We start from the raw sequence: 13,774 nt of genomic DNA on the forward strand, positions 1-13,774 counted from the left end.
GATGGAATGTTTTCAACTTGATTGTAATACTAGTTGTACAACCCTGCGACTGGACTCAAAACCACTAACGTGTACACTTTAAATGGGTGAATTGTATGTTATGTGAATCATGTCTCAATACAGCTATCATTTTAAAATGAGGGGGATTTACCCTGGGATGATAAAGAAGTTCTGGAGATGGTCAGTAGTGGTGGTTGCACGACAGTGTAAATGTACTTAACGCCACTGAGCTGTACACTTAAAAATGGATAAGACGGTAGATTTTATGTTCTGTATATTTTACCACAATTTCTTAAAAATAAAACATTTCATTTTAAAAAGATGGAGGGGGGAAGTATCCCAGGAGAAGACCATGGAACCCCAAATACTCTAAGATACTAGACTCAGGACACCAGGAAAGAACCAGCACCCCTGCTGCCAGCCCCCCGTGTGGGGTAACGCACACACACGCGCGCGTGCACACACACACATACCCACCACTCTCCAAGTCCCATAAGCCTGGTGGCTGGGGACAAAGGAAGGAAAAGCTTTGAATTGCCTCTGAGACTGGGATTTCAAACAGATGGCCTTGTAATAACAAAGTGACCACAGCACCCTGGGATCTGCCACCGCACAGCTGGGGCCAGAGATCGGAGAAAAATGAAACCGCTTCCTGTGAAGCCCCCTGTAGGCCGAGAGCTCCACAAACTGCTACAGATGCTCGACGTCAGCTCTCCAAGGAGCATAAAATACTTGAAGGCAGGGACCGCTGGATGTGCCCGGCTCCTCAGTCAACATCTGATGAAAGAAGAGTCTTCCCCATGAGACAGAGAAGAAACTGAGGCCCCGGGAGGCCACGGCCCTACCCAGGGCCACACAACCAGGTAGAGGTGGAGGCGGGGACCAGGACCCAGAGTCCCAGCTCCCTGGCCCAGGCTGGCACCGGGCAGGACTGGATTCCACCCAGAGCCCCTCCTCCAGCTGTGCACATCTGTTGGCCACCGTGGGATGAGGCAATTGCCCAGGAACCTGGCCAAGGATGCAAACATCCAGGACAGAACAACCAGAGGCGTTTCCAAGGGGTGGGGTCGGCAGCCCAGGGCCAAGCCTTGGTCCCCACAGAGTTGCCCCCTCCTGCCTGGCTCTGGGAGCTGCATTCCTAAGGCCACACTTCCCCTGTCACCCCTGGCTGGGAGGCAAGAGTCCTAGGATATTGTCTTGGACAGCTACCCCCTGGGGGATGAACTCTGCAGGCCCCTGCCCCTCTCTGGGTCTCAATTCCCCTTCAGTGTGACCAGGTTCCATCCAGCTCTGCTGGTCTTGCTCCTCCAAACTGCACGGCTCTCGCTGACACGGACTTCTTAGAACCCTCAGCCCTGCCTTCAGGTGCCCCTAGTCTGAAGGAAGAGACACTCCTCCCTTAGAAGCCCCAGTCGGAGATGGGGGACATAGCCCTGCACACAGGACCTCCTGATATGTTGGAAGAGATAACACTCCACTCGCAGGAGCCTCGTCTAAGCGGGGAGACTCCCTGCCCCGACTCAGGTTCAGAAACCCCTGGTCTGATGGGGGAGACCTGGGCCACCAGCAGGAGGCTCCTGGGTCCGTGCTTGGGTTTTGGCTGGCTTCTCTCTCCCTTTCAGATGCCTTCTCCTCTTCCTAGTTGTGGGGCGAGGGGGCTCACACCTCTGTTTCTCAGAACCCAGCAACTCTGCTTACATAGCAGTGGGCACCACCTCAGGCTGTTGGCTGCAGCCAGCTTCGTGACAGACGGCCCGTGTGCTGAGGCCCACCAGAAAGCACCCGCTCCTGACACACCGTTTGCTCTTGGTGGCTCAGCTGTGTCTGCCACCGTCCCCAGGATGGTGCCCCCTTGGTCCAGGACCTGTTCCAGGCAGGCCAACAGCAGTAGCATCTAGAATTAGGCAGTGCTCAGACTGGACACGTTCCTTCCACCTCTGTGACGCCCCATTTAGGGCAACCCCTCCAGAAGCCTGGCTCTGAGGCGTCCAGGCTGGTCTTCACAGTACCCCAAAAGCCTGGGGTTATTACTGATAAAGAAGCTCAGAGCTTGTTTCCCTAACTGTAAAGTGAGGTTGATAGAAGTAATGCCGCTCCGAAAATAATTGTGAAGATGAAGAGATAATTCAGGCAAAACGCCAGCACGGTGCCTAGCCAAGGCGAGTATTCGCCGTTTCTATGATTTTGCTTTTTCTCCTGCTCAGCATTCAAACCCCTTTCTTGTTTGGGGGACTCCCCTGTGGGGTGAATCTTAGAGGAAGGCGGCTCTGCCCTCCCATTGCAGAGGCTGACATGCCCCCGGGTCAGTAGGACCAGGCACGTGACCAGACTCCACCCGTCAATCAGGAGCCCACCCTGAATTCAGGGACCACTACGGTGCTACAGAGGACAGTCGGGGCGGGGGTCATTCCTGGGGACCAGAGGCCGTGCCCAGGCCGTGATGCCCAGCGAAGGCGGCCCTGGCAGCAGCACCAGACCCACACGCTGCCCACACGGGCCCCTTGCCTGTGTCCTGAGCTGCCAGCCTCCTTCACATCCGCCCTTTCCCTGAGCCCCGCTCTCAGTCGATTCTGTGAGCTCCTTGGTGTCCTTCCAATAAATTCCTGTTCTGCTTAAATTAATGACCGTCAGTTTCCATTGTTTTCAACCAAGAAACTTGACTGGTTTGGAAATTGGTCTGACCGGGTGGGTTTCAGACAAGACACCCTCAGGGAAAGGAAGGAAATAATCATCTATTCTAGTTGGGGCTGAAGGTGGCCAAAATCCAGTTAGTATCCAGGATGAGAATCTAGCAGACTGTGGTATGTAGTGGTGAAACAGCTAATTAAGTTAAATTAATTAATTAAGTTATGGCCTGTGGCCATCTGGAAAAGAGTGCCATTGAAGGCAAAGCTGTGAGGGCCTCAGTGGTCACGGCCATTGAACACAAAAATGGCACGATTGCAAAGATGGGGTGGCTGCATCTATGACACTAGAAAAGAAATTTCATAATTCTATGACACAATTAAAAGAAAAAGAATAACAAACTTCAATACCTTCAAGGCATAAACTGGAGCCTAGGAACTTTCTATAACTGGACTAAAAGTTCTCTTATCTTTTACTGCAGTAGGATTAAGTTTGTGGAAAACCAAATGCAAAGCGTGATCCTTTGCATTGTCAAACTACAGTGGCAGCTGAGTTCACCGCCTCTTCTTCCTCTGCCCGCTGCATTCATGCTGGTGGTTCCTTGAGGCTGACCCTGGGTCCGCTTCTCTTCTTATTCTGCATCCCCACAGCACATGGGATGCATTTGGCTGCAAGCAACAGAAAACTCTGCGACAGTGGAGGTCCAGGGAAGGCAGACTCCTGGAATGCACAGCTCCCAGCAGCTCCCAGTGCTGTCAGAGGTGCCCATGCTCTTCTCTCTCAGCTCTGCCCTCCTCCGGGTTGACTACATCTAGCCGCACTGGAGCTGGTTCATGCTGGCTTGCAAGAGGTGATTGTGTGTTGTCCTAACTCTGTGTTCAGTGGCATCATGTTGGCAGTTTGAAATTGGCTGTGGAGGAGATATTTACACCACAGAAATCAGCAAGCGCTACAAATCAGGGCTTTTTTTTTTTTTTTTTTTTTCAGTTGGAGAGGAAAAAACACCAGCACATCACTGGCTTTATCCCAGCTCTCATTCCCTAAGGGGTGGCAATGGAACCACCTGCTTGTGTAGGTTCCCAGGAGGGAGAGGAAGAGGGAGAGTGTGAGGAGACAGGGAGGGAAAGGGGAGGGGGAGGGGGAGATGGGAGAGGCAGGGGGAGGGAGGTGGGGAGAGGGAGAACCTCCCCTGACTCTGGAACCAGGCCGGCTCTCCAGCCTCACGGAGATCCAGAAGCAGGGAAATGCCAGGACCATGCTTGCCTGAGTCTCCCCAGACCCCCTCTGGAGCTGGGGCGTGGGATCAGCTGCCGGGAAGAGCAAGGGCTCTGCTGGGGGCAGGTCTCTGAACAAACTGGGTCCTTCAGGGAATGAGGAAAGAGGAAGTGGAGGTGATGGGTGGCAGCAGTGCCCACCATTCTCTCTTGAGGTGCCCACCCACACCCGTGGCTTCACTGATGACCATCAGAGCTAGACCCCCGCCCAGACATGTGTAACTGACCACCCCGAACATCTCACCTTGGAGGAGAAGAAGAAGAATCCTAAGAGCTAGTGCACATAGCACTGACCATGTACCAGCCGCTGGTCCAATGCTGTCCGTGAATCAGCTCATCTAACTACACAAGAGCCCTAGGAGACGGGCTCCGCTGTGGATCTCATTCACAGGTGAGGAAAATGAGGCTCCGAGGGGTGGGGTAACTTGCTAGAGCCCACAGATGTGGCGCTGGGATGGGGAACCAGCCACCCGGATCCAGGTCCTTACTCTGAACCTCCACTCTTCCCTGCCTCCCACAGGAGCCTCCCCGAAGCCTGCTCGAAGCTCTCCTCTTCCTTGTCGTAACTGCAACTCAATGTTCAGGTGTCACCGCAGGCAGACATCAATGTTCCAGAAAGATTTCCACCCCCAGCCCAGGTGAGACACCCGTCTATGGCTGCTGCAGTGAACTCTGCCCCCCAGGGGTACTGGGCACTGTAACTGTCTGGCTTCTTGTCTATTTCCCTTGAGGGCAAGAAACGGGTCCTACTCATCTCCACAGGCCCAGTGTCCTCAGGCCAGGAGCCGGCACACGGAATGGGTGGGTGAGAGCCCGGCCCCAGGCCCTCAGCTCCCTTCTCCCCACTGCCAGATCCCTGGGCCCTGGTGGTCCCGGGTCTACTGCATACGCTCAGCACAGATTTGCTTACCTCTGCTTCTCAGCCTCCTTCCTGTTTTACTCTTTTATTAAGATTCTAATTAAATAATTCTAATTAAATGTAATGAGCTGAATCGACAAACTTACTGCAATAAAGCTGCCGCGTTCAAGACATCCTCTCGCGATCTTTCCTGGGCAGTGGAACTGACACGGCGTTGGGCCTTTTCTGCCTGGGGGTGACTCAGCAGGGCTGGGACTGAATGCCATGCTCACAGGACATTGCCACGGGCCTGAGCCACCCCTGACTGAGGCACCCTTCAGCCATGCTTTGGGCAGAAGTCAGTCTGTTCTTAGAGCCCAAACACTGGCCTGGCCACACTGGCCCTCTTCCGGTCTGTGCCTCAGGCCAGCCTGACGCCTCCGCCTGGCAACACATGGCCTCCTCCACACCAGGAGAGGCAGGCAAAGGCTCCAGGCTTGTAACTGGGGTTTGCTAAACACGTGGGTGTCCGCCTCTCCCTTCAGCCCTGCTCTCTGAAGAGGAAGAAAGGCCTGGACCTGAGGTCCGACCCCTGCCCTTCCATGTGGCCTTAGTCAAGGTCCATCCCCTCTCTGGGCCCCACCCCAGTTTCCACCGAATGTCGGGCTGACAGGGTGTGTTGAGTGAGGCCTGGCCTCAAATCCTGGCCCTGCCCCTTCTTGGCTGTGTTACCTGAGGCAAGTCACGTTGTCTCTCTGAGCCTCAGTTTCCTCACCTGTAAAATGGGACCAACATCACCTACTCTGCAGAGAGCTGTTGTAAAGTTACCTTAAAACAAAATTAGGCACAGACTAAGTGCTTGATAAGTTATAACCATGAATCATCCTAGTCCATCTCCCCTTCGCCACAGCAACCCTAGGGGGCTGAGAGAGGACCCAGGTCAGGGGAGCTGAACGGGGGAGGCAGAACTTTTAGAATCTTCCCAAACCTGGCCCATCTTCCTTCCCACTCTGCCGTAGACCAGACCCACCAGCCAGCATTGGGGACACAGTGCCCTGGGGACCCCAGGCAGGACTTTATACCCTCCACTCACAGGCCCTGCCTAGGCAACAGCCCCGTCACAGCAGTCTCTGAGCTTCTACCCACACCTGACCTCAATGTACCTTTAGACCACCCTTCAGGGAAGGCAGAGATGGTTCACGGTCCCATTTCACAGACAGAGAAACTGAGGCTCAGAGAGGGGGATGGTGACAAACTCAAGTCAATCGGGCAGCGGTGGAGTCAGGACTTGAACCTGGCTCTCTGGCTGTGACACCAGGGAGCCACCAGCTGCCACCTGCCCCTGCAAGCGCCGGGTGGCCGGGGATACTCTGTGTGTCCTAGTGACCCAGGCCGTGAGACCCAATAGCCCTGGAGGCAGGCGGGGCAGGGCGACTGCCCCAGAGCTCAGAGGAGGATGGGGAAAGGCTGCAGAGCAAAGCTGAAGGGCCGGGCCTCCGTTCCTGGGCTGCCCCAGGCTCCCCCGGTCACCTGGCCTCCAGCCTCAGGCTCTGTTGCTCGGCAGAGTAGCACTGACTTTGGGGTCAGGAGGACCCTGGTTCGGTCCTGGCGCTGTGTTCACCTGTTGTGTGATGGGCTGATGACCTCACCTCTCTGAACCTCGCTCTCTTCACAGCGTCAGTGGGGTGCACGCTTGTATCCCCAGAAAAAATGCTGGGCGTCATGGATCTTATGTCACAGGCCTGTTGTAGCTTCCTGGGGCTGCCGTAACAAGGAGCATGTATCCCCCGCTTTTCAGAAGTATGCTTTATGCCTCTTCACGTTTACGAAAGACCTATGTTAGTTCCTGTTTTCCCCAACTGAAAGCCATCCAAAGAGGATTTTCGGGGGCTTCCCTGGTGGTCCAGTGGTAAAGAATCCGCCTTCCAATGCAGGGGACACGGGTTCGATCCCTGGTCAGGGAACTGAGACCCCACATGCCACAGGGTAACTAAGCCCGTGCACTACAACTACTGAGCTCGTGCGCCTCAACCAGAGAGCCTGCGTGCTGCAAACTACAGAGCCCACGCACCCTGGAGCCCCCGTGCCACAACTAGAGAGAGGATACCCGCACGCCACAGCTAGAGAGAAGCCCGAGCACCGCAACAAGAAAAAGCCCCTGCGCCACAGCAAAGAGCCTGCGCCACAAGGAAAGATCCCGCATGTCTCAACGAAGACCCTGAGTGCCGCAACTAAGTCCTGACGCAGTCAAAAAAGATGAATAAAATAAATAGAGGATTTTAGCATTTATGAAAAAGTGAGAATAGCGTTCAGCGTTTGTTTTGCAGCAGCAGCCGTCATAGAGGCAGCGTGCACCCCAAGGGGTGAGAGTGGCACCGCCAAGCTCCTTTCCAGGAAACTACCCTCAGCATCTCAGCATCAAAGCATCTCAAGCCACTTTAGCTTTGAACTGTGTCTGAGAGCATCTGTGCTTTAACTGGATTTATGGTCTGCATCCGTTAGCAAGATGTGTGCTAAGTAACTGCTTCTTCGCTTTATACCATTTCAGCTTACAAAAGGTTTCATAGGAACTTTGGGATTGTGCGGAAACCTATACCGCAAAGTGGGTGGCAACAACAGAAATGTATTGTCTCACAGTTCTGGAGGCCAGAAGACCAAAATCAAAGCGTCAGCAGGGCCGTGTCCCCCCCTTCACCTGTAGGGGAAGATCCTGCTTCGCCTCTTCCAGCTTCTGATTGCCCCAGATGTTCCTCGGCTTGTGGCAGCATAACCCTGGCCTTCACATGGCCTCCTCCCCGTGTCTCTTCACACAGCCTTCGCTCTGCGCCTGGCTGGCCCTGTGTCCAAATTTCCCCATTTTATAAGGACACCACCCTGATAACCTTGTTTTAATTGATCACCTCTGTAAAGACCCTGTTTCCAAATAAGGTCACATTCTGACGTACTGGGGGTTTGGACAAGTCTTTTGGGGAGGACACAGTCAACTTAGGCTGCAAGCTCTTTTGCACACACCTGATCCTTACAGGCAGGCCAGAAATGAGTGTCCTCACTGTACAGACGAGGAAAAATGGAGCTCAGGGAGGGGAGGTGACTGGTACAAGGTCACACAGTGAATGAGTCAGAGTCAGGGTCTGAACTTCACTCTCCCAAGTCTGGTGCTTTTCCACGGCCCTCTTTAAAATTTAAAAGGAGAAAAGAGAGTCCAGAGCTATCCTTTGGGGGTCAAGAATTTGACAGCCGTGTGGCATCAGTAATAACAACCACCACTGACCAAACTCCTACCAAAAGTCAGGCACTCGGCTTTATATTCACTGTCACGCTGCTACTTTTGAAGTCACACTGCCTATTTAAAGCCAGGCTCTCCCATTCCCCCTGAGTGACACTGGGCCAGTAACTTCACCTCCCTGGGCCTCAGTTTCTTCTTCAGTAAAATGGGAACACCATCCACTCTAGAGGGTCATGGTGAGGATTTAATGAGGTGATTCATGCAAAGCCCTTAGCACAGGGCCTGGCACATAGTAACTTCTCATTTAATCCTCAGAATGACATCATGAGGTAGGTCCACACTCTACAGAGACGAAACCAAGCCATCACTTGACCACGGTTATGAACTAGTTACTATGTCTAGTAAGTGACAGAAGTGGGATTTGAACCCAGGTCCCTCTGACTCCTAATTCTGTGCTCTTTCCACAGTGCTGAAGTCCTGGCTTCTCCTGAAGGCCTCCAGGCTTAGGAATCTGACTCTTACTGAGGGCTGGCAGGGCCCAAACTTCAGACAGTCTTCCTAACTGGGTGGTGAAAGCCCTGGTCCAACTCAGTCCCTGGGGAGGGAGGGGGCCTCTGGGTTTAAAACACTGCCCATGCGGGAACCAGGGGCTGGGCATCCTCCCTACTTCAGCTGTCAGATAACCCCACGGGACAGACCTTCAATCCAAGTCCCCAAGAAGCATATGCCAACCCCCCTGGGTCCCAGGGGCATCTGTTCTGATTTGCTGTAAAAATTAGAGCTGAGCTCTGCAGAACGTCAAGGAAGCAGAGGAACTAGATAGTAGTGAAGGGGCCAAAATCAAAGACATTCCCCATTGCTGCCCCCTACAGACAAGCAGGCACCCACACATGCACAAAGAAATACACAGGCCTGCTCCCCACCAGACCAGACGTCCACATGCTCACGTTCAGATACGCACGCCTGCAGCACAACACAGACCGCAGAGCTGACACATGCTCACTCCACACTCCCAGAGGAATGACACACGTGCCCGGGGACACTCGCACCACAGCCTGACACCGGCAGGGACCTGGAGACACCAGCCCTCCACATCACACAAGGATGCACAAGCCTGGGACCCAGACTCACAGACTCGGTGACGCCTCAAACCCGGGCCTCCGTCGGAAACAGAGGAGAAAGTGCGTCCCGTTGTCAAGCTCCCACCCGCCCCTTTTCTAGCCCTGAGCCCGCTTTCTCTTGGGCCTGACCCTGGGCGACTGCCCCAGCCCCCGGGGGTCTCTGCAGCCTCTGTGATCTTGTCTTTCTCTGCACAGACCTCCCACTCCGTCTCAAGCAAGTCAGAAGCCCCCGCCCCTGCCCCAGGTCCCCGGTGCCCACCTGCTCTCTGACCTCATCTCCCAGCTCTCTCCTTCCGGCCACACTGACCTCCTCGCCCCTTCTGTTCTCTCATGTCTCACTCTCCCCCCTGCCTGGGGCGGGGCCGAGGAGGGGGTACACTTGCGGTGTCTTCTGTCTCAAGTGCTCTTTCCTCCCACTTTCGTTAGGTCCTTTGCTCAAACCTCCCTGACCTCCCACTCCTGTATAAAGCAGCGCTGCCCGCCTCCCCCTCTATCCCCAGCCCTGGCTTTTTTTTTTCTTCCTAGGACATTTTTGGGGAGCGGGGAGGGTCAGTATCCCCCTCCCCCAGTGGAATGCAACTCCGTGGGATGGGATCTTCGTTGTTTTGTTTGTTGCCGTGCTCCAAGCACCCGGCACCCAACCTGGTGTCTATGGTTGGTGCTCCGTCAACGGGTGCTGAACGAATCACTCCTGACCGCCAGCCTGGCTCCGGGAGCACCCAGAGGCAGGGTCCAAGCTGATGTGCATACAGACCTGGGGTCCAGCCCTGGTCCTGTCACTTCACCTCTCAGGCTTGTGTCTCACACGGCTGTCGTGAGGATCGAAGAAAACATGTGTCTGCTCTCCACACAGCATGTGACGGTCCACACGGTGGTGAGGTTTCCTCTGGCCCAGCACCCCGGTTTCCCTGTCCCCCACCTCCCACAGGTTCCCCGGTGGTCTCAGCGCCTTCTTCCTCCCTTTCTACGTGCCCTCTCGGGGGCTGGACGCCTGTGAACCACTTTTCGCACCTCCCTTGGCCAGCAGGCTTCACATCGGCTTCTGCCAGTGAGATCGGATCTCACAGAACCAACCTTAGGAGGAGAGAGCCGCCGGGCCACTGGCTGCAGCTCCCTCGGCTCCAGCCTTTCCTGATTCCCTGAACCCTTGCGGGGCCTCCTTCACACCCCCAGCCCTCCCAGTGGTTTCGTGAGCCGAATATATTAAGAGATTTATTTCCTACTTGAAACAGGTGGAGTGGAAGGTATTCTTGCCTGAGTCCTGACTGGATATCGAAGTTTCTGGAGTTTTTCCTGGGGCACACTTTGATGGTAGAGAAGGGCCAGAGCGTGCACTTGGGTGGCATCAGGATGGAAGCTGGTAGGACATGGCTCCTCCCCCTTTGCCATCTTTTTTATTTTTCGGGCCACGTCGCGCAGCATGAGGGATCTTAGTTCCCCGACCTGGGATCGAACCCATGCCCCCTGCAGTGGAAGTGTGGAGTCTTAACCACTGGACTGCCAGGGAAGTGCCCGCCTTTGCCATCTTGGGTGGGGCCACAGCCCTGCGGTGAGACTGGTCCTGCATGTCCCCCTCCCCCAGCAGCCCTCACGGCAATTGACAGCCACAGTGGGCGGAGTTCTCAGCACCTCACAAGTACCAACTCATTCATTAGCTCCTCAAAACGTCCCGTGTGGATGGTGCTGTTATCATCCTATTTTATACAGGAGTAAACTGAGACCCAGACTATTGAGTCAACTGCTCTTCAGTCACTTACATGCCTAATAAGTGGCAAACCTGAGATTCAAACCCAGTCTGGCTCTAGGGGCCGCGCTCATAATCACAGCTCTCTGCTCTCTCTTCCAGGCGTCTGTGCCAGCAGCTCGAGCAGCAGATGAGACCTTGGGGCCCTGGAGGAGGCGCCGTGAAGAGACGGGTGATGAGCTGATGCTTATTACATGCTTGAGAACTCACCAATGCCCTTTCTCCAGCCTCTTCTTATCTAATCATTTCCACTTTCCCACAAGCCCTGCAGACCTCAAGCACATCAGCCCTCCCAGCACACGTGGGGAAGGGACCTCTCTCTCTATGGGGTGGATGGGGGACAGGGCATGGGGTCCCTGGAAAAGAATAACACTCCCATCTCAGCTCTGCTTCTCAACTGCCCACACGGCCCGTCCCTCTGTGGGCCCCAGTCCCCGACTATAAGCAAAGAAGGTGGGCTGGAGGACCATTATGGCTCTTCTAGCTCTGAAAATTCTAGATTCCTGCTTTGAAGACATTTTGAAAATCAAGATCTTCGGTCAGGGCAGAGAGTGGACCACATGTTTTACTAAACCAGGCTGGGCTGGGAGTGCTTGGCTGCTGGCTGCGTGATGGAGGCCCAGAGAGCCAAAGGCAAGTGTGCATGGGGACGTTGACCATCGAGTGGCTTTGCCTTCAGAACCGATAACTGCAAAGTGGATCTTTGGGCTGCAGAGACTCCAGCCTTGCCTGCCAATCCGAGGCTGCCCCTGCTCTCAGCAGGTTCTTACAGGAAGCTGGGCTGGTTGTCCCCCTTTTGATGAGCTGACTCGAGTCACTGACGGCCACTCTGTGCCAGGTGCTATGCTGGGCACTGAGGTTCAGGTGAATCAGACCCAGCCCTGGTGTCTCAGAGCTCCCAACCTTTCTCCCCTCCTTCAAGGCCCAGCTGGAACACCCCTCTTCCAGGAATTCTCCCTGGCTTCTAGCTCTGATTCTAATGTCCCCGTGGTGTGGTACAAACCTAGCCCACGCCCAGGAGCTTTCCAGGGCACCAGGCCCCGCAAACCCTGGCCTGTGAAGAGGTCAAGACAGGTCCCGGCAGCCCTACCCCGTGCTGGGGCTCAGGAGTTGTGGTCAGAATTGTCGCTGGGCAACAAGGACTTAGGACACAGCCCACATCTGTCCTGGCTGGAAGCAAAGGCACCAGTTTGACCCAGCACCCATGTGTTGGGCTCAGAAGCTCCTAAGTAAGCGAGGACATTGTGTTGTCTAAACGTTCCAAGTAATCTGCAGAGGGGCAGGGTCACCTTGCGACAGTGGAGAACACAGGGGCTCTGCATCCCAGGCCTGCCTCTTCCCAGCTGTGCGAGGCTGGCAGGTCACATAAACACTGTGGGCCTCAGTGTCATCGTCTCTAAAATGGGCTAATAATACCTCCTAGCACAGTCACTGTGCAGTACCTTAAACTAGTTAACGGGTTCAGAAGCTGCCAGTGTTCCAGAGATGTGTTCCCCTCCTTCCCGGGCCCTCTGAGGCTGGCATTCACCACCCCGACACACTGAGTCTGCTCCCAGAGGACACCTTCCCCCTCGAGGGACACCAAAGCTCACTCTGGGCCTCTGTCCACCCCACACAAACATAGGCGGGGCAAGGCTGGCTGGGGGCAAGACAGGGCCCTGATGTGATGAGACACGCCCCGCTGAGTCCTCAACTGGTCATGTCCAGAGAAGCAGCCCCAAGGGCACCCCCTGGCAGTGGGAAAGATCTATTTCCACCAGTCTGTGAAGACAGCCCCTGCCCCAGGTACCTAGCCTGGCCTGGGCCCTGCCGCTCCCATCTGTGCCATGGTAGAGGCTCCCCAGAACAGGACATGGGCAGCTCGGCTTGGCTTTGCCCTTCACTCTACAGGGTAGGTAGTGCCGTGGAAATATACAAGCTCTGGCGTCAGGCAGACTGGGGTTCAAATCCAAGGTCCATTCCTTACTGGCTGTGAGATTTTGGTCAATTCACTTATCCTCCTTGACCCTCAGTTGTCCCATCTTGAAAATGGTACTAGGACCACCCACCTCCTGGCATGGTTGTTAGACTAGTATCTCTGACGTTAGGTGTAAAGGACTAACAGGGCCCTGGGGAAAAGCTCACTCCCTGATCACAAAGAGGCCACCTCTGTACTCCGTGCACGGGGAGTGGTAGAGGGAAGAAGGCCAGGTGAAGAACAGACCCCAGACAAGCACCGAGGGCCCAGAATGCGCCCAGATTCACTCTCCGGGCTTGTCAGAAAGTCCTTGGAGAGATTTAATTGGGATGGGCTCTCCCCCTGGGAGAGGAGAGCCCAACATCCACCCAGTGAAGCTGAAGGTCACATCAAATCTGAAAGGCGACTTTGTTCTCTGCAGCTTCATCCGTTATGCATGAAAGAGCAGATGGCGAGTGCTCAGGATTCATAATTTGAGACATCCGGAGACTAAAGGCGTTGGCCAAATTTAAACCGAAAGACGGACTTGTTGAGTGTCTTCTCAGATTATGGGAGAAGAAGAAAGGAGAGAATTTCTTAGTCATCTACCATCCACTCAGAATTCACAGCCAGTCTGCTGGACGACGGCTGATATCAGAGGTCTCCGCCCCTGGGTTCCGGATATTTTTACGATCACTATTTGAAAGGGACAAAGAGGTAAATGTCCGAGAAGACCCCCACTGGAGCTTGAAGAGAGCGGCCTTTCTGCGCGGCTCTACAGGAGGCCACAGGCAGCATGACTGCAGACGTGGCCCCCCGGGGGATCAGGACGTGGCAGGGTCAAGGGCCACAGAGATCAGAGTCTGGGCTGTGGTCTGTCAAGCCCTGGCAGCAGCGCCTGCAGCCTCGGTGCCTGCAGCAGGAAAGGGAGCTAGCACCACGGGGCTCGACAGGAGCGCCACGATGAGCTAGAGTTGAGAGCCTGGCACGGCCCTGGGCACAGACGAAGA

The sequence above is a fragment of the Tursiops truncatus genome, chromosome 1 (assembly GCF_011762595.2).
Source record: "Tursiops truncatus isolate mTurTru1 chromosome 1, mTurTru1.mat.Y, whole genome shotgun sequence".
NCBI classification, from domain to species: Eukaryota; Metazoa; Chordata; class Mammalia; order Artiodactyla; family Delphinidae; genus Tursiops; species Tursiops truncatus.